Genomic DNA, 20,684 nt, shown 5'->3' on the forward strand with positions numbered 1-20,684 from the left:
GGGTACACTAACCACCAAACTAGACATTCAGTCTTTACGTTTTAAAATAAGTAATTTTCAATCATTAAGATGTGCATTAAACTGATAACAATCCTGAGCGTGCGCGAGCTAATTTGCATAACAATGCGTTAAAATAGGCGCTAACGATCTGTGTTTTCGCGGGTGTTAGATTTTGACAATGGAGGGAAATATACAGTGTTTTCATGTAAACTTCTGACTCTGGGGAGAACACCTCCAAGAGTAGATATTTATGTTAAAACAATGTCAATGCTCGATTATGCATTTGGAGCTCACCTTTCTTTAAAAAAAAACTGAGTGAGCAACTGCTTGCCCTCATTTGCCTTTCTCTCTTTAATCTTCGTTTCTTTTCGTTTTTGAGCCCCTGATTTTCCTTTCTTAAGGAAAGACATGACTCTTCCCCTGTCTTCTTAGTTCATATCACGGCTAACTCCAGCTCCTGTCTTATTTTACTGTCTATGCTCCTGTCTCAGTAACTGATTCACCGCTGGTCCGCAGTTGAAGCACCTGAACTGCGGGTCGTACCATTTACATTGATTCGAGAGGGGGGGTAGGGCCCTGCACAGAATGACAATGACTTTGTTATACCAAACCAGTGCCTAACTACAAGTTTAGTTTTGCACAGGAACTTTTGTATTTGTACATAAATGCTATACAAATGTTAGTGCATGTATATGTATGTATAGAAAAGTGACTTTTAAGGGCCCCCCCCCTGCCTCGGGCCCTGGGTACTCGGTACCCTTTACCCCCCAGTCCGACGCCCCTGCTTAGAATCACTTTTACTATAATCAATCAAATTACACAACACTTATTTCATCGGAGAGTAGACTCTGTACAGTTCAATAACTGAAGATTATCATCACCAACATAAAGTGTAGCAACCTACACCTAAGTTCAGGTTAACACTTTTTCCTTCAGGGCTTTTGAGTTACAAAAAATGTGTTTTAGAAACACATTGTTATAACAGCCAGTGAAAAGACTAAGACAGAAATCAAGGGTCAAGAGCCCAACTAAAGCAGACACTGATCTCTAACATGGTTACTTGGCAAGATGAGACAGTATATTTTTAGGAGTCCATTGCGGGTCCGTGGCGGATATATGTTTCAATGTGCGGGTCCAAAATGGACGGCGGGTCCGCGATCCGCCTTCGTTTCGGATCCGTCATTGCGCGCAAGTGGACGCCGATACGGGTCCGTTTCGCGGGTCCATTCCGGAAGCCGCGATACCTCCGCGGCGGATCCTTTTGCTGTGTGGGAAACACTCATTTTTAATGAACATTTTTCCTGGACATTGCCAGTCTTAGTTCTGCCATCTTCCCATTCAGGGCTGCTCCGATCTGGCCAGTCGAAACTGAGTGTCTTGACATAACAGCATCTGAAAAGGTAGATTTTAAAGAAAAAAAGTTTTAGGTATAAAGCAGACAAAAATCTTTATTGCAGTTTCTTCTAGTGCAACTAGGGCTGGGCGATATATCTAACGATATGATCATGCGCATCTAATCAGTAAAGCTGCTTCCGTGATCACCGCTAAAATCTCCATCACGTGCTTATAATTGGAGTGGCATTTAATAGACAGCAGAGGTGGGACTTTCAAGTCACAAGCAAGTCTTCAAGTCATATTCAAGTCCTCAAAGGGTTAACCTCTTGAGACCCTGAGGCCTCATATGAGGACATTATATTTTTGTGAATTTCTCTGAGACTGTTCATGCCACAGTTTTAGGTATGGATGTCCTGTACAGAGCACATTCAGGGCTTTTCAGAGATACCAAATGATTGGATGTTTCACATGACCACTCCCTCTCCTTGTTCATCAAAATGTCTGAAATTAATTTAGTGTACTAAGTTTAAATACTCTTATGGAAATATGATAATATTTTGTAGTTATCATTTAAATCTGTCAATTTTTTTAATTATGTGTCAAAAATCAACATCTCAGGAAAATGTTATGGGGTTTCAAATCAAAACATGACTTTCTGTTACTAAACAGGACATTGATTTCATACATGTCCTCACATGAGGACACCGGGACTAAAAGCATGTTTATTACGCATTTTTGGAGACATGAAAAAGCATACACTGTAAAAAATGTACTGTAGAATTTACAGGATTTTACTGGCAAAAAAGTTGCCAATAAAATCCTGTAAAAATGATGTTAATTGCTGTAAAATGGATTACAGGAAATTACTGCAAAGCAAATTACAGTTAATTGTTGTTTGTGAAATACAGTAGTTTGTAGTATTTTTTACAGTAACTTTGAATTTTACAAGTAGTTTATTTTACAGCAATATTTTGTAAATTCACTAAAGTACAGTATTTACCTGGCAAAAAAGTTGCCAATAAAGTCCTGTAAATATATTTTACAGCATTTTTTTGTAATTTCATTAAATTACAGTATTTAACTGGCAACAAAAGTTGCCAATAAAATCATATAAATACCCCTAAATACAATATGATGTTGTAATAATTTTACAATGAAACTGCTTTAAAGAATAATTTTAACAGTAAACTATAAAATACTGATATAAATGCATTATCATGAGCTCTATCTTGATATATTTACAAATGAATAAAAAACAAGTCAATGATGATGCAAATAAGTATTTATTAAAACTGGCAGAAAGACATTGCAAGGCTTTTACTGGTAAAATAAAATTTTCAGTCTTTCAACAGTTAAATATTATCATAAAAATAGCATAGCATCACAAATAACTGTTTTAAAAAAGCCATATTCAGAGTAGAACATTAACTTTCTATAAAAATGAAGGTCAATCAACAGAATTTGTATAATTTTTGTAAACATTTAAAAATTTTAAAAATAAATGTTTTAAAGAAAAGGATTCAAATAAAATGCTTGAATCAACATTAAATCACAAATTCTGTTGTTTGAGCTATTAAATTAAGAATATTCCAGCAAAAGACAATTTAATAAATACATACTGAAAGTCCATCAACTTTCTGAGATGAGCACACACATGAGGGTTATCTCTCTTCTCTGAGACCTTTCCACTTGTTTTGCCTCCATGTGTCCGTCTTGTATCCAGGGAGTGTTGTGATTCCAAGAAAACATCTGCACATAAAAACATGCAAAAGCATCAGGATAAAGTTAAGTATCGAATGAAACTAGCTCAATAAAATAAATGTAAAAATGCCACTTATACAATACAATCAGCATTTACCAGTACTTAAAAGGTTACTCCACCCCAAAAAGAAAATCTTGCCATTAATCACTTACCTCCATGTCGATCCAAACCCTAAAAGCTTCGTTCGTCTTCGGAACACAATTCAAGATATTTTGGATGCAACTGGGAGGATTGTGACTGTCCCATAGACTCTCCAGTAAATACCACTGTCAAGGCCCAGAACAGTATGAAAGACATCATCAGAATAGTCCATCAGTGGTTCAACAGTAACGTTATTAATACTTTTTGTATGCAAAGAAAACAACAATAACAATTTATTCAATAATTAGTCTCCTCTGTGTCAGTGTAGTGCCATTTTTGGCGAGTATCTGTTGGACACACACTACATACGCTGTTCTGTGTCAGCTGGGTCACATGGACACGCTTTCTATGTTTATTTATGCTTTGATTTGAACAAAAACAGCTATGATAACGACTTTGTTGAATAAAGTTGTTCTTTTTGTTTTCTTTGCATAAAAAAAAATATTCTTGTAGCTTCGTAAAATTACAGTTGAACCACTGATGGCAGACGGACTATTCTGACAATCCTTTTCATACTTTTCTGGGCTTAGACATTGTTAATTGTTTGGCAGTCAGTGGGACAGACGCAAGCCTCCCGGTTCTCATCTGAAATATCTAAAATTGTGTTCCGAAGATGAACAAAGCTTTTACAGGTTTGGAACGACATTAACAGTTAACAGTGAGGAATGACTACATTTCATTTTGAATAAGTAACCTTTTTCGCGAATGAAATTACTTAAGTAAAACTTGTTACCTTTGAAAAAATTCAAGTGTGCAAAAGATGCCTGGTCCCGGGACGCACAATGTTGAGGTATGAATTCACAACCATCTGACCCTCAAATAGTCAAAAGCCACTGGGTGGACCTGAAATGAATAAATATAAGCAATAATGTAACCTACAATGCAGTATTTCAATATAAAATGTAATCTAAATTACAAGTTTATCAAATTATTTAAATAATTATTATATTACCTAATAAAATCAGCTTCAGAGTCTTGAAGCATTGAACATTTCTCCACATCAGCTGCTATTCTTTGCACCTAAAAGACATAAAGAAAATGATCTTGTGATTTCTTTAAAGCATTAAGTACTGTAAATGAGACCAAAATTAACCACCAAAAAGGCATATATATTAGAATAAACAAACTATTATAAATTATATAATTTATAATTATAAATTGTAATATTACATTGTAGAACTGTACCACCAATCAAATTAAATAATTAACAGTGCAAAATTATATGAAATTTGAAAATACAATTAATAAATGTTGGAAAAATGCAATGCTGCTTATTAAACCTTAAACTAATCCGCCATTAGGTGGCAGTAAATAACTTAATGAGTGAATCAACTGAGTCATTCATTGAACCGATTCGTTCAAAAAGATGAATCATTTAGCTCAAGTTTGGAGAGTTTTGATTTGAGAATGAGCAAAATAGTTTTGCTTTGGTCTGTTTGGAACTATATTCGTTGGTGAAATACAACAACAGTTAATATTGTGTCTAAAAAAGTAAGTAACTTGTTAACTAATTGTTTATTGAAGTATGTATTTGCAATCGTGATACTCAGCAAAACAGCTCACTTGTGATGCTTCTTATATCATATGTTATGAATAAACTCAACAGTTGAACATTTACCTCATGTATTTTCTGTGAGTTTATGTGTGCGGTTAAGCCTGTTTTGATGTTGAATGAAACGTTAATATAATCAGAATCAGTCTCGCGTTTCGAAGCTTCCTCAGTCTTTTTTTCTTTTCTTTTTTAATCAGGCTAACTTGTCCAGTCGGGCATATAAAGATATTTCACTTATTGTAGTAAGGCGTCGAGTCAATATGGGATAGTTGAACACATATAAACGAATGAAATTTCAAATGTTGCTCTTCGTCAGTTATTTAGATAGATAGTAACGTTAGTTACTATGACAATCGTTCGCATTAGGTAAACACTACTTTTAAATGCTCTCTCGATTTGTTTTGTAAAAAGCGCTTTACAAATAAACTTGAATAAGAACATTTTACTTCCAAAAATCGAACATTTGGCGTAACTATGCTATGATAGCAATTCCCAGTTTAATGCACAGAAGTTACCAAGGCCACTAAATGTCAGGATAGGAGGCTATTGTGACATGAAATCGCTTATACATTAACTTAAGAAATATAACCTTTTATATTTATTTAAGTATAATTAAGTGAACTTACCAGGAATTATGAATAAAGCCTCTTATCTTCAATCGTTCTCGGGCTGCTCCAGTCGGCTGGGTTTCTGAATTTGAATGATGCGCGCGCAATCCCATAATGCCACACTACAGTAAGTTAGTGTAGGAAACACCTGCTTCTTGTAAATGAATTACAGTTGACGTGGAAATATACTGTTAACAACTGTAAAACCTTATTTGACCCATAATGCATTGCGAATTACAGCTGCATCTTGTAAAATGTTTATACAGTAAAATTCTGTAAAATTTTGCTGTAGAAACTACAGCAATTTTTTACAGTGTAAGATCATCTGTTACTGCAAGGTTCGACTCAGCAATGCATACATGTTTGTTACGAAAACAATATTGCAATTGTTTTGAATCAAATTGGTTTGAATTAGTAAAAGGGTCAAGACACTACTTAAAGCTCACCTTGACCACAATTATGGTGGCATAGTGTTTTTTTTTTAAAAAAAAATTTCAGTTGAAGGCTGTGGCTAAATTCAGTTGTAGTTCTTGTGTTTCTCTTTACTTCAGTGATGTTGATTGTTAACAGCAGATGTTCATCACTAATGCACAATCATCATTTAATTAGTCACTTAATTATCTCTTTAGCTTTAACACTTTGAGGACTTGAATATGACTTGAAGACTTGCTTGTGACTTGAAAGTCCCACCTCTGATAGACAGAGCCGTAGATCGCTGACAAGCCACGCCATATCGCATTCATTATCGAAGGCGATTCATCTGCGGTAATGAACGCGATATGGTGTGGCTTGTCAGCGATCTACGGCTCTGTCTATTAAATGCCACTCCAATTATAAGCAGGTGATGGAGATTTTAGCGGTGATCACGGAAGCAGCTTTACTGATTAGATGCGCATGATCATATCGTTAGATATATCGCCCAGCCCTAGCTGAGGATTGGAGCTAGGGCTGCACGATTAATCGCATGCGATTGTCATGCGTGTCTTTGTCAGTACAGCCGGTTCTGTGATTAGCAGTAAATGTCCACCACCTGGTTTCAAATGGAGCGGCACTTCCCAGCTAGAATTTTCTTTGTTCTAAAATGTTCTAAGAACATTCCCATGGATTGTTCTAACAATGTTTTTAGCGGGTAGTTTTATTTTTGTTCCCAGAACGTTCTCTCAAAAGATAGGATAACGTTCTCTAAAAACATTCTACAAATGTTTATCAATAACATTATTAGAACATTATTCCATAACATTCTAATTAAGATTTAAGTGGATGTTTAGATGTGGATGTTGATGTCTGTTTAAAAGTAATAGCTTGGTTTGATGTCACCATAATGCTGGTAAGTGTTGGCTTTAGTTGTGCAATTTGACACTTGACTTGACGGTGTTGTTTTTTAGCTGCTGTCATCTTTATTGTGGCTAAAACAGCAAACGAATATGTGGTTCAATGGTGCTGTTTGCTTGCTGATGATTGATATGTCTGATTACTTGTTTTCACCCAAGCTACTGTGTGGTGTTAGTTAAGTATTATTTATTAAAGTGACTCAATGGTCAACAACCTGACACCCAGTTGAATTTAAAGCAGATAATTTCAAAAAAAATTTTAAAAAAATTTGTCGCACAAACATCAAGATTCAGTGTATGAATCTCAGCAATGGTGACATGCTTTATGCTGCAATGTATTCTGGGTACATCATGCAAAACTCATCCATAGCACCCAGAATGCATTGCGGCATGAAGCATGTCACCATTGTTGAGATTCTTACACTAATTATTAAGGTCTCTGTATGTCTAAGCATCCTATGGTTTGAAGTGATTCTAAAACAATGTAGTTTAAAAAGATCAGATAAAAATAAAATAACATAAATTGTCAGGACCCTGTGTATTGCAACACATCTGCTATAGACACTAATATTAAATTAATAGCGTAGAATAGACTCCTGGTAAAATCAGTTGATCAGATTGTTACATTAAGACATCTCTAATATCAGCCAGTAACCAACATTATCGAATGACATCTTTTTCTCAATGTTTTTGATGTAACAGGTATAATTACAGCAGCTAAATGAACGCTAACACTGAAAAGACTCATACTTCCTAAGTACTGATCAGCATAATGGTGACATCAAACTAAACTATAATTTTCAATAAACCATCAACATCTCTGTTAATCTCAATAAGAACTTTTTTACATTTATGACAGAAATAAATCTTGTTTATAATAAGTGAAGATTGTCATGTTTTTGGAGTATTTACGCTAGAGTTTGACACCAAACAGAGGTTGGGTTTTCACTTTCAACCAACATCTGACTTCTGAGCAATGTCAGTCCACATCTAGTGTGATGGGAAGCCGTAATTCACTGACAAGCTGTGCAATATCACGTTCATAATCGCAGATTAATCGCATGCGGTTATGAACGCGATATTGCGTAGCTTGTCAACGATCTACGGCTCTGTATATTAGGTGCGGCTCCATTTGAAAGCAGCTGATGGACATTTACCGCTAATCACAGAACCATCTTTACTGATGAGACACGCATGACAATCGCATGCGATTAATCGTGCAGCCCTAATTGGAGCTAACGTTGCAGTGGTGAATGATGTGAAGTCCATGATACAACAGAAATACCCCAAATTGTTCTGTGGAGTGGGCAAATTAAACACAAAACAAATTAGCCTACACATAGACAGCACAGTGACACCTGTTGCACAGCCCCTTAGGCGCGTTCCATTTCACCTTAGAGAGGCTGTTGAGGAAAAAATAGACGGATGCGCCGCATGGACATTATTGAGAAAGTCAATGGAGCGACTCCATGGGTAAACCCAGTTGTCATTGTACCCAAAGCGAAAGGGGAAATAAGGATGTGTCCAAGAGATGCAAGAGAGCCTGAAAACGTTTCAGAGGTGAGAAGTTTTCTCAGTTTAGCCGGCTATAGTAGTCGTTTCATAACTCAGTTTGCAAGCATCTCAGAACCGCTGCGCAGGCTGACAAAGAAAGACACAAAATTTAATTTCGGAACGGATCAGAAGAGGGCCTTCAAAACTCTCAAAGATAAGTTAGCTGAGGCAACAACACTGGCTTATTTCGACAAGGATGCACCAACAAAAGTCATCGCTGATGCTGGACCAAATGGGGTTGGAGCGGTGCTGGTTCAGAAACAATGGGAAGGTATGGTTCCTGTCTGCTATGTGAGCAGAAGCTTGACAGAGTGTGAACAAAGGTATTCCCAAACTGAGCGCGAAGCACTTGCTCTGGTATGGGCTTGTGAACGTTTGCACCCTTATGTCTATGGTCGGAAGTTTGATCTCGTCACAGACCACAAAGCATTGGAAGCAATTTATAGCCCTCGCTCAAAGCCATGCACTTGAATTGAAAGGTGGGTCTTGAGATTACAGCCTTATGACTTTCGGGTGATTCATATACCTGGAACACATAACATTGCAGATCCCCTGTCACGTCTGCTGGGACCATCAGCCAAAGATGAAATACACACACATAAAGCAGAGGAATATGTGCGGTTCATAGCAGTCTGTGCGACACCCTGCGCCCTCACTACTAAGGAAGTTGAGCAGACTTCAGCTAATGATGTGGAATTACAGAAACTGAGAACTGCTATTCAAACAGGTTGCTTTTATGAGTGCCCTGCATACAGACATATTGCGGGGGAGTTAAGTGTCATTGGCCAAATAATACTCAGAGGAACAAGAATTGTTTTGCCACAGTCGCTGAGAGGAAGAGCACTACAGTTGGCACATGAAGGTCATCTTGGGGTGGTAGGAACAAAACAACACCTGAGAACAAAGGTTTGGTGGCCGGGAATGGACAAGGCTGCGGAGAGATTTGTAAGGACATGTTATGGTTGTCAGCTGGTAGCGAAACCAGATGTCCCTGAACCGCTGTCACCCACAGTGATGCCAGAAGGGCCATGGCAAAACTTAGCCACAGATTTACTTGGTCCTTTACCGGATGGACATTCGATTCTGGTTGTTGTCGACTATTATAGCAGGTACTATGAATATGCAATTCTTAAGTCAACAACGGCAGAAAAAGTGATTGATCGTATGGAAGACATTTTCAGTCGGCATGGACTTCCAATCAGGTCAGATTGTGGCCCACAATTCCAGTCCAGTCTGTTTCAAGCTTTTTGTCAGGAGAACGGAATACACCATATCAAAACAACTCCAAAGTGGGCGCAAGCGAATGGAGAAGTGGAAAGACAAAATGCATCATTGATGAAACGAGTACGGATTGCTCAAGCAGAGGGACACGGTTGGAAAAAAGAGCTACGCAAATATGTGACTGTCTACAGGTCCATACAACATGCCACAACTGGCAAAAGTCCCGCTGAACTTCTTTTTCAGAGGAAGATCAGAGGAAAATTACCAGACATCACAGCTCCACATAGTGACCTTGAAGCTCGAGACAAAGATGCAGAGCAAAAAGGAAAAGCCAAAATATACGCAGACCACAGACGAGGCGCTAAGACATCAGATATAGAGGTTGGAGATCAGGTGCTTGTGAGACAGGATAAAACAGACAAATTCACAACAACATTTCATAGCACTCCTCACAAAGTTGTACACAAAGAAGGTAATAGCGTTGTCGTTCAGTCACCCACTGGAGTACGCACGGAATACAACATCTGTCAAGAAGTTTCTGTCTGCGGAAACACCAATAGTGGATGGTGACATGATATGTGCTCAAGAGCCAAGTTATGATAAACAGGAAAAGATAAGTTCAGATGAATGCAAAGAAATCAGTGAGACATTTCAGAGAGAGGAACAAATTCCAAAACCTTGTAGACCCCAGAGACTAACCAAATTGCCTGAAAGGTTTAGAGACTCAAGATGTTGTTGAGTGATTGATAAGGGCTAGGTCATGGGAGAAGGTAAATAAGAAAAAAAATATTAAGAGTTATGTTGTAGTATGTGCACTTGTTCAGAAAAAAACATTGATGATGTTCAATTGAAATGCATAGTGCTACATGTAAGTTGATGTTCTGAACTGTTTTAAGTTTAAGGAAATGTGACCGAGAACTTGCTTAGTAGGGGGTAAGTTTATGTCTAAGTAAAGGGGGGATGTTGTGTATTGATGTGACGTCATCAACGTGCTTACGGCACACACACAAGGGGAATAAAGATAAAGATGGATAACGTTGAATCTGGTCTGTGTGTGTGTGGTTGAATCCGAAATAACCAGTAAGGTTACAACACTCACTTTTTACGCAGACATCCCAAGCACTTTTTTGGTTAAGTGTGTTCGCATAGAGGTTTTCATGAGCTGGTGTGAATAAATATAGATTTAAACTCAAAGAGACAGGATAGTCTGCGCATGTCATGATATTTTATTCAGACCCAGAAAAAGGAGAGATGATCATCTGTATAACACATAATTTCTTTGCACTCTTCAAGCATTTGTAAATTTGGCACCGAAAGTGCTCTGGGGCCAACAAAATCCCAAATGGTAAACAGTTAAACGCATATTTCCTGAAAGGGGTGATGAATGTTGTGAGCAGTGGGCTCTCCTCCAATCTGCCAGCCCTGAACCCTGATGTTGCGTCAAGTTTTATGAAAACCTTGGCTCCTGTGAGCATTAAATCTGGTCCACTGCTAGGAGAATATGTCTTTTCACATCTATCTTGGCCACTCTGCAGTATTGGTGAGGCTGAAATTGCAAGGCGGTGCTAGCTGTGAGGCTAAAATTGGTGGGGATGGTGCTTCTCTCTCTGTTTTTCCCTTGTTCCACATGTAGATTCCTCTTGTAGGTGGTCCTTTAGTTCGTTGTTGCTATTCTACCCTGTCACTTCTGACACCTTGTAGGTTAAACTAAGATACACGAAGGACAAAAAATTCACTTGTGTTAAAGGATGAATAATGAGAGATTTTTACTTCCTTATTTCTGGTTGAGATTTCAATGACATGCTGAATTTCTTTAGAAATAATATACTGAGCAAGGTTAAAAATGCATAATGGTTTTACAACTAACTTGAACAGCTATTCTCTATAGAAAGGAAGTCAGGCTGTGACTGTGAGGTTCATGAGAGCAGTACAGGAAGAAGCACCCTACACCTACAAACCAAACACACATCAAACACATGGCCATTTTGTGCAAAAGCAGTTTGTCCATCCAGCAGATCAAACAAAGTTTCTAAAGAAAAACGAGCACAGTTTCAGTTTGACTCTAGAGGACAAGCTGCTTGTGTCAAACTTCAGTAAGACTGGCGATAATTAGATATGATTATTGCCATCCACAACAATTTTTAATCCCTTAAAAATATTTCAGATTTGTTTTACCATGAAAATCTAGATCTAATATTCAAACAATATTCCACTCTTCAACTTATATATATATAATACAACAGTTGTTAATTCATGCTAAATTATGTTTTTCATTTGATCATGTTTTCCATTAATAAGAGCACTAAAAATCTTATTAGAGCAAGAATAATATTCACACACACATTAAAAGAGCGTGTCTTTGTGTGTGTGCGCGTGTGCACTAGGAGGGCCATCAAACTGTCGGGGAGGATTCACACGACGGGTTGTGTTTTCTCAGCAGACAGTCTTATTAGGTCAGACTACTCATTGAACCGTTGATGAAAATGTTTCACATCTATGCTTTGTTCTGTTTGTGTTGGTGGCGTCTGATCGGTAAGTTATAAATGTGTGTGTGTGTGTGTGTGTGTGTGTGTGTGTATATATATATATATATATATATATATATATATATAATTATTACTATATATATAATTTCAAAGTAATAAAGCTGTTCAAATTAGTTAGATGATTTAAATTTGCTGTTCTTCCTAGATAAATTATAACAAACAGATATTATCATTACATTTACTTTGGATACAGGCCTGTCTTTCAGTGAGTCTAATATAATGTTACATTTAAAACATGTCTTTTCTCCTCTGAGTTGCTGTTCCAGTGTTCTTCAAATCACATAGATAATCAAATTGATTTCAGACTTTGTAACCAACAAGAGCCTTAATCTGTGACAAAACTTCTTCATGTTCATCAGGTGTGTTTGGTGACTCAGTGTCAGTGATGGAGGGAAATTCTGTCACTCTACACACCGATCTTACTGAAATACCTGAAGACGATGATGTACTGTGGAAGTTTGGAACTGAAACATCTCTCATAGCTGAAATCAGTAGAGCTGCTGGAATCTTCTCCACATATAAAGGTACAGACGGGAGATTCAGAGACAGACTGAAGCTGGACAATAAGACTGGATCTCTGACCATCACAAACATTACAACTCAACACACTGGACTCTATGAAGTAAAGATAAGTGGAGAAGAACTGTCATCAAAAACATTCAATGTTTCTGTCTATGGTGAGTAGAGATCATCTGTTCAAAAGTTCACATATTCATTGTTTATTAGAGTAATATTTTGGGTTTAGCACAAGTTAAGATCAATCCACAGCATTTGTGGCATACATTTGGTTAATGCAAAATAATTTAGATTTATTGATAGTTTTCTTTAAAATGACAGAAAAAATAGAAGTTACTATTAACTTATTTAGAGCATATAAAAGCAGAAATGAAAGGTTTATAATTAAAAACAATTATCTGTAAAAACTTTTACAAAAAGGTTTATGGTAATGCTTTGTCAAAGCAACAAAGTTGTAAAATTAGGTATATATTTACATAGAAAAGATTAGTTACGCTTTTTTTACTTATATTTTTCACGTCTGGTGGCTGTTCTTTTGAAATTTTATGTTGATGGATCGGCCACATTCACTTTCATTGCAAGTATCTCTGAATCCAAATTTTTTGTATTGGTTTTTGTCATGGCCACGCACAGAAACCTTGCACACTGAGTCAAAATGTTTGCTACAGATGCAAAAACACAGAAAATTTTACCCGATCCAAATCTCTGACCACAAAACCAGTCATAAGAGTCTTTTTTTATTTATTTATTGAGATTTATGCATCATGTGAAACCTGAATAAAAAAGCTTTGGTGTAATTTATTAACCATTGGTGTATGGTTTGTTAAGATTGGACAGTATGTGGCCGAGATTCAACAAATTGAATATCTGGAATCGGAGCGTGCAAAAAAAAAAATCTAAATACTGAGAAAATCACCTTTAAAGTTGTCCAAATTAAGTTCTTAGCAATGCATATTACTATTTAAAAAAATAAGTTTTAATTTATTTACAGTAGGAATTTTACAAAATATCTTCATGGAACATGATCTTAAGTCAAAAATTTTGACCCATACAATGTATTTTTGACTATTGCTACAAATATAACCCAGCGACTTAAGACTGGTTTTGTTCTCCAGGATCACTTTTTTTTTTTTGACAGCCGAAAATTTTGGAGGCAGTGTGTAAATGTGATTGACACAACGTAAGGTCATGGATTTCAGACTCTTTGTGCAAAGTCCTTAACACTGATTTTTGCTTTTCTGTTGGACAAGTGGAAATACATTTTTGTGCTAATTAACATTCTGCCACAGGGCTCTAGACTAACTTTTTGCACTGGTTGCATTGGTGAGGTTAACTTTTTTTTTCCAAATTTTCGACCGCATTGCATTTAACACCGCAGTTTTACAAGTTCACTTACTTTTTATTTGCTATATAGGCAATATTGATTTGTAAATGGTTTCCAAACATAAAGTTCTTTATTTGAAGAACAATTCTACAGGAAAGGTAACTTACTGAAAAAGTGTCGGTGCTTAAAGTGCTTCACTGAGCTGAAATTTAAACTTAAAGCATCTCAAGATGAATGAAATAAAATGAAAATCTAAATTAAGTGTTTCAAGGGCTTCAAATTGAACATCTCATGGCTCAGTGTCTTATGGACCATCGATTGCAGTCACATGCCCCTCGGATGCAGGCCAACTCCTGTAGTTTGGCTTTCTTGATCTTTGGCCTTGGCTAAGCCAGCTGGACACATTCTCTCTGGCAGCAAAATCTTAATTTTTTTCACCACTAAGTGATGTTTTATCAACAAATTTTGGGAGGAGCATGCACAGATTATTAACACTGCCAGTCCATCATCAGTAATTATACCATCTATCCAATCAGCACAAGAGAGAACCCCTATAAATAATCAAAGCAGCCTTACCTTCATTATCTCTAGTCTTTCAGCATCCCACCACCACCCCGACTCCTCAACAACACTCGGTGGGGAGCGATTAGGTCCAAACTAAAAGAAGAGCTCAGACCCCGTCCCCTGGGCTCGAGGGTATCTATCGAGCTCGGAGCCCTCTCCCCGGATACCACACCAAATAAGCATAAGCTTTATTCTGTTCATTATGTGTAAATGTGAACTCGTGAATTGATGGATGTCTAAAATACAAAAGTAAGGAGAAGTCTAAAACAGGCTGGAGGCCCGGCCCGCGTCTGAAGTTCAAGTTCAAGTTCAAGTTCAAGTCTGCTTTGTTGTCAATTTCTACATGTACAGTACATACATACAGAGAATCGAAATTGCGTTACTCTCAGACCCCGGTGCATACAGATAACATTAACATTAAAGCCTAAAAAATAACTAGATCAAATATAAAATGTAGATACAACTATACAATAAGGGAATGATAAAAAAGACATATAATACAATTAAAAATAAAGTTAAAAATAAAGTTAAATAAAGCAGCGCAAGGTAAATGACAGATATAGTGCAAATCAATGAAGTGAACAACAGTGCAGTTAAAAGATTTTTTAGTGCAAAAAAATCACTTATTAAAAATATCTTAAGTCTGATTAAAGTGACAAGTGACCAAGAGCAGTTATTTTATTTAACTGACTGATGAGGTAGTGGAAAGACGTCAGTTCCATGCCGAATGAGGTAGTGAGCGGTGAGTGAGCAGACCAATGCTGCACAAGTGACTAGTGCATGCCATCATATAATGAGTGGGGGGGGGGGGAGGTTCATAGTTCAGTGGTGCCTGGGGAAGAAGAGGGGAGGGGGGGGAGGTTCAGGAGGGAGTTCAGCTTCCTGACAGCCTGGTGGATGAAGCTGTCCTTCAGTCTGCTGGTCCTGGCCTGGAGACTCCGCAGTCTCCTCCCTGATGGTAGCAGACTGAAAAAGCTGTGTGACGGGTGAGTGGGATCATCTGAGATGCAGAGGGCTTTGCGGGTGAGACGTGTTCCATATATGTCCTGGAGGGAGGGGAGAGAGACACCAATGATCTTCTCAGCTGCTCTCACTATGCGTTGCAGAGTCTTTCGGCAGGACGCGTTGCAGGCGCCATACCACACAGTGATGCAGCTCGACAGAATGCTCTCGATGGTGCCTCTGTAGAAGGTGCACATGATGGAGGGTGGGGCTCTGGCTCTTCTCAGTTTGCGGAGGAAGTAGAGACGCTGTTGTGATTTCTTGGCCAGTGCTGCGGTGTTTTCAGTCCAGGAGAGGTCCTCTGTGATGTGCACACCCAGGAACTTGCTGCTGCTCACTCTCTCCACAGTCGCACCGTTGATGGTCAGAGGAACGTGCTGAGTGTGTGCTCTCCTGAAGTCTACAACAATCTCCTTCGTCTTCTCCACGTTCAGAGTGAGATTGTTGTCACTGCACCACCCAGCCAGGCGGCTCACCTCACTCCTGTGGTTTGTCTCATCTTTGTTGCTAATGAGACCCACCACAGTCGTGTCATCTGCAAACTTAATAAAGAGGTTGGAGCTGTGTGACGGTGTGCAGTCATGGGTCAGCAGAGTGAAGAGGAGGGGGCTCAGCACACATACTTGGGGGGCCCCAGTGTTCAGTGTGATGGTGCTGGATGTGTTTCTGCCGACCCGTACTGCTTGAGGTCTTCCAGTCAGAAAGTCCAACGACCGGTTGGACTGATATGCAAACTGGAAGGGGTCCAGGGAGGGAGGGGGGGAGGGCAGACTTGATGTGGTGCATGACTAGCCATTCAAAGCACTTCATGAGGATGGGGGTAAGTGCACAGTAGTCATTGAAGCAGGATGGAGATGGCTTCTTCGGGACTGGGATGATGGTGGTAGTTTTAAAGCATGTGGGAACAACAGCCTGACTCGGTGAGATGTTAAAAATGTCTGTGAAGACATCAGTGAGTTCTGCTGCACAAACTTTCAGTACACGCCCAGGGATGTTGTCAGGACCTGGAGCTTTGTGGGCATTGATCCTACTGAAGGATCTCCTCACGCTGTCTGGGGTCAGCGTCATCACCTGGTTGCCGGGAGGAGGTGGAGTCTTCTGTGCAATGGTGCTGTTTTGTTGCTCAAAGCGAGCGAAGAAGGTGTTCAGCTCGTTCAGCAGAGAGATGTTGTTGTCACAGGTCCGTGGTGGGGGCTTGTAGTCCGTAATGGTCTGTATCCCCTGGGGGAGGGCTTTGTAAGCTCCTCTCTGTGTGGTGTAAACAAAGTCCAAAATGTTATTACCTCGTGTTGGAAAGTTGATGTGCTGGTGTATTTTTGGAAACACACTCTTAAGGTCAGCATGGTTGAAATCCCCAGCTATGATGAGAAAAGCATCGGGGTGTGCTGTCTGCTGCTCACTGATGTGCTGGTACAGTTCATTAAGTGCGTCGTTCCTGTTGCTGATGATGTTGAATGGGGGAATGTACACTGAAATGAGCAGTATAGCAGTATATTCCCTCGGCAGATAGAACGGCCGGCACTTAATAATCATAAACTCCACCAGGGGTAAGCAGTGTTTGCTGATCACAACAGTATCGTGGCACCACGCGTCATTGATGTAAACACAAAGCCCGCCGCCGCGGGTTTTTCCTCCCGTGACGAGAGCTCTGTCCGCTCGATAGCACGTCAGCTGGTCGAGCTGAATAGCGCCATCTGGAACGCTTTTGCTGAGCCATGTTTCCGTGAACACAAAAACACAACAGTCTCTTACAGTCCTCTGAGTTGAGCGTAGTAAACTAATGTAGTCCAGCTTATTGTCCAACGAGCGTACGTTAGACAGTACGATGGTGGGGATAGATGGCTTGTGTGGGTTAGCCGTTAGCCTTGCCCGGATACCTCCGTGCTTACCCCTCTTCTGCTTTCTCTCACGCCGCTTGTGGCCCCTCCGCGGCGGGCGAGATGCAGTAGTGGGGGTCGATGATGGTGAAGGCCTCCGTAGCAGATCGAGATCCCGCAGCTGTTCTGCGTGCGCAGAGTTTAACTGTAAAAATGCGGTTCTGCCGACATCGAGCAGAAACTCGCGACTGTATTTGCGCTTACAGATAGGTAGACGCGACGACAACGTACAAAAACACTGCGACTCACAAGACAAAAAACACGAAAACACCGTTCTGTCGGGACAGAGAGAAGCCGCTGCGTGTGGACGCGCCGCCATCTTGGTTCATTCCATGAACCAAGACGTGAAAAGTCACTTGTGACGTGAAAGTTATCCGTTTGGCTCGGGCTGAAATGCAGGGCTCTAGTGTCTGTTGTTGAACCACAAAGAGACTTTCAGAGTCGCAGAGACTTTTTTTCCTCCTTTGAACGGCTAGTCGCACCGTTGAGAAATTAGGTCACACTCTAGAGCCCGGTGCCACAAATGTGTTTGACTGAGCTTAACTTGTACTGAACTTGTAGACTCCTTTACACATTTACATATTGAAATGTTTATATCATTTTATGGTTTGTGATAACAAAAACACTCACAAACCATCAACACACTAAACAAAAAATAAGTGTTATCCATCTTTATTCTGTCATGTTTTCAGCTCATCTGCCTCTTGCTAACATTACCAGAGTCTGTTCTTCATCATCATCTTCATCATCACAGCAGAATTGTTCATTGTTGTGTTCAGTGGTGAATGTGGGTCATGTGACTCTCTCCTGGTACAAAGGAAACAGTTTATTGTCCAGCATCAGTGTGTCTGATCTCAGCATCAGTCTCTCTCTACCTCTGGAGGTGGAATATCAGGAGAAAAACAGCTACAGCTGTGTGATCAACAATCCCATCACAAACCAGACCACACATCTGGACATCACTCAACTCTGTCAACCATGTGAAGGTATGCCTACATCTGTGGTGATAGTATCCTTTATTTACTTAGCTCAGCTGTCTTTAGATGTGGATCAGACCAACACAATCACTTCCATCACAGGCTCTCGTTTACTTTTCTTCAGATCCTCCAGTTTCTGTATCTCTGACTGTACTGATCTTCACTGCGGCTGCTGGATTGTTGATTGTAGTTTTAGTTGTGATCTGCTGCATCTGCAAAAAATGTAGGAAAAAAGGTAAGGGGAGCTTGCAATTAATCTGTAAAAATATTTATCTTTCATTATAAGATTGAAAACATTGTTTCAACACATGTCTTTATTGTTAATGCAGTTCAGAAAGAGGAGGAAGATGGAGCCGATTCAGCTTTGTGCAAACCAAAAACACAAAAAACGGTAAGATCACTCTTGAGTCAGTCTGATTGAAGTTTGCACAGATCAGATCTGTCGGCCCAACTGTCATCAGTAAAAACTTGAGTATATGAAGTAGATCAGACGGATAGCTAAGACATGTTTTACTTACGCTGCTTAAATGTATGCGCTGTTTGCAACTCAGTGTTTTTCCATTTTGCAAGCTATTTTTATTTTGCAGACCTAAAAAAAAAAATCAAAGAGGCCAAAACAAAATTCAAATGCATCAAAATGTAGGCTATTGGTAATTTTAGGCAAAAGTTATATATCGACAGCGATCGTTAAGCGGTTAACATTACGAAAATGAGCGTTGACCGGATGCGACAAATTGTAGGATTATAGTCTACATGTAAATCATTAGACCGGGCTGGCTTACACCAAAGCCAACCCATTATGTGGACTACTGATTTAAATAATCATTTGCTTAAAATCATATGCAAACCGTTACAATAAATAAATTGGTTTATTCTAAAATATAGCTACCCATACAAAGTAAGATATATACCGTTAGATTTCTATTGGGGAAAAAAAAATTGCAAAGCTGTGGTGCATGTGCTGAAGTCTGGTCTTGAGCTGCAGCTGCTCTGCGGTTCATGATCATCTGGGGTAAAATGCAGCTTAAATGGCCATAGGTTGATTTGTAGACGTGCTGCAACAAGTAGGCCTACCTTTGTTGTTGCTTTTGTGTGAAAGACAATCATTCTCAGCCATTCTCTGTCATGAGGAACATTAAGAGTTGGTTTAGCAGTAGTAAAAAAAAAAAAAGAAGTCAGTAGGCTTTACCCTTTGCACATGAAAAAATATTTTTTAAGCATTAATAAGGTCTTATTATTTTCAGAGATTGTAAGGCTAATCTAATTGCTATTATTGCCTGGCACATCAGCAAGATTTCTGATTGAGTGTATTTTTTTTTCTTGCAGAAATCAAATACAAATGCTGTGTATGAAAATGTCCCCAAAAAACGATGATCAAAAACTGTAGGTTATCTACTGGAATTGATGCTATAGAGCTCATAGCATCAGTGATAGGGCAGTGTCTCACGATTTTTGGGTTTATTCACATTTTATTTTTTGCAAGGTTTATTTAATCTCTTTTTTGTACTTCTATGATGTTGTTGTGAATGTTGTTTAAATGTATTAGTTCACCATTAGCAAAGCATCCAGAAACAACTAAAATGTCCTATTTTAATTTATCATAAGAAACTTTACCTTTACCTTTTTTTTTTTATCATTTTGTGAATCTCCTCTGTCATTTTATATTGTTCTTGATTTATTCTTTTAGAAAATATAATAAAATATCAAGTGCATTGTATTGTGGTTTACAGTATCACTTATTGTCTGTTCAGCTACAGTGCATGCATAATAATTATTTGATATCCTGATAATATTTTTTTTCCAAGCACACTTAACAATTCCAAACCATATCAATCTTAATAACTACTTTTAATTCTGTATTTAACCTGTTTAATCCCTTTTTTTTCCAAGAGCAAGATATGAACCAATATATATACCAATGATGTGATTTCCCCCTTTCTGGTCAATGTTCTGCCTCTGCTTAATTATTTTTATCCTCGGTGGGGATAAATTTACCCCCCCTCCCTCCCACCCTCAGTGCTACTGCACTATTGGTGAAATGGATCACAAAACTTATCACGGATCCGTGGTTTGATTAAAGTTAATTTTATTTTAAAATGCGCTACTTTGGCTGGCATGCTGCCTCTGTTTTCATCACTCTGCAGACTTGCTCAATGTCCCGCCCACGGCGCTATCTGATTGGTAACACCTCACGAGTAATAGCCTATCAACACTTGCGAGACGGTTGAAGCTGGGTCCGCTGGGCAGAGGAGTTGCTAACTTGGAGACTTAGGTCTCTGCAGAGCAAAAGTGGGCGTTTATCACCATTTAGGTGTTTTCAAACTGCTGGGTGTTTCTGAATCATGCAATCTAAATGATCCCCCTTACCCAACCC

The 20,684-nt window shown here is 38.9% G+C and overlaps 1 long non-coding RNA gene across 1 annotated transcript; it reads left to right on the forward strand.

The window, feature by feature from the left end:
* The first annotated feature begins 18,240 nt into the window (after nucleotides 1-18,240).
* LOC113078553 (uncharacterized) lies at nucleotides 18,241-19,866 on the forward strand. The gene is made up of 3 exons (XR_003281550.1): nucleotides 18,241-18,545; nucleotides 18,640-18,701; nucleotides 19,637-19,866. It is a non-coding gene; the product is annotated as an uncharacterized LOC113078553 (long non-coding RNA).
* Nucleotides 19,867-20,684: the final 818 nt, after the last annotated feature.

This window comes from Carassius auratus, unplaced genomic scaffold (genome assembly GCF_003368295.1).
Source record: "Carassius auratus strain Wakin unplaced genomic scaffold, ASM336829v1 scaf_tig00025933, whole genome shotgun sequence".
Classification (NCBI taxonomy): Eukaryota; Metazoa; Chordata; class Actinopteri; order Cypriniformes; family Cyprinidae; genus Carassius; species Carassius auratus.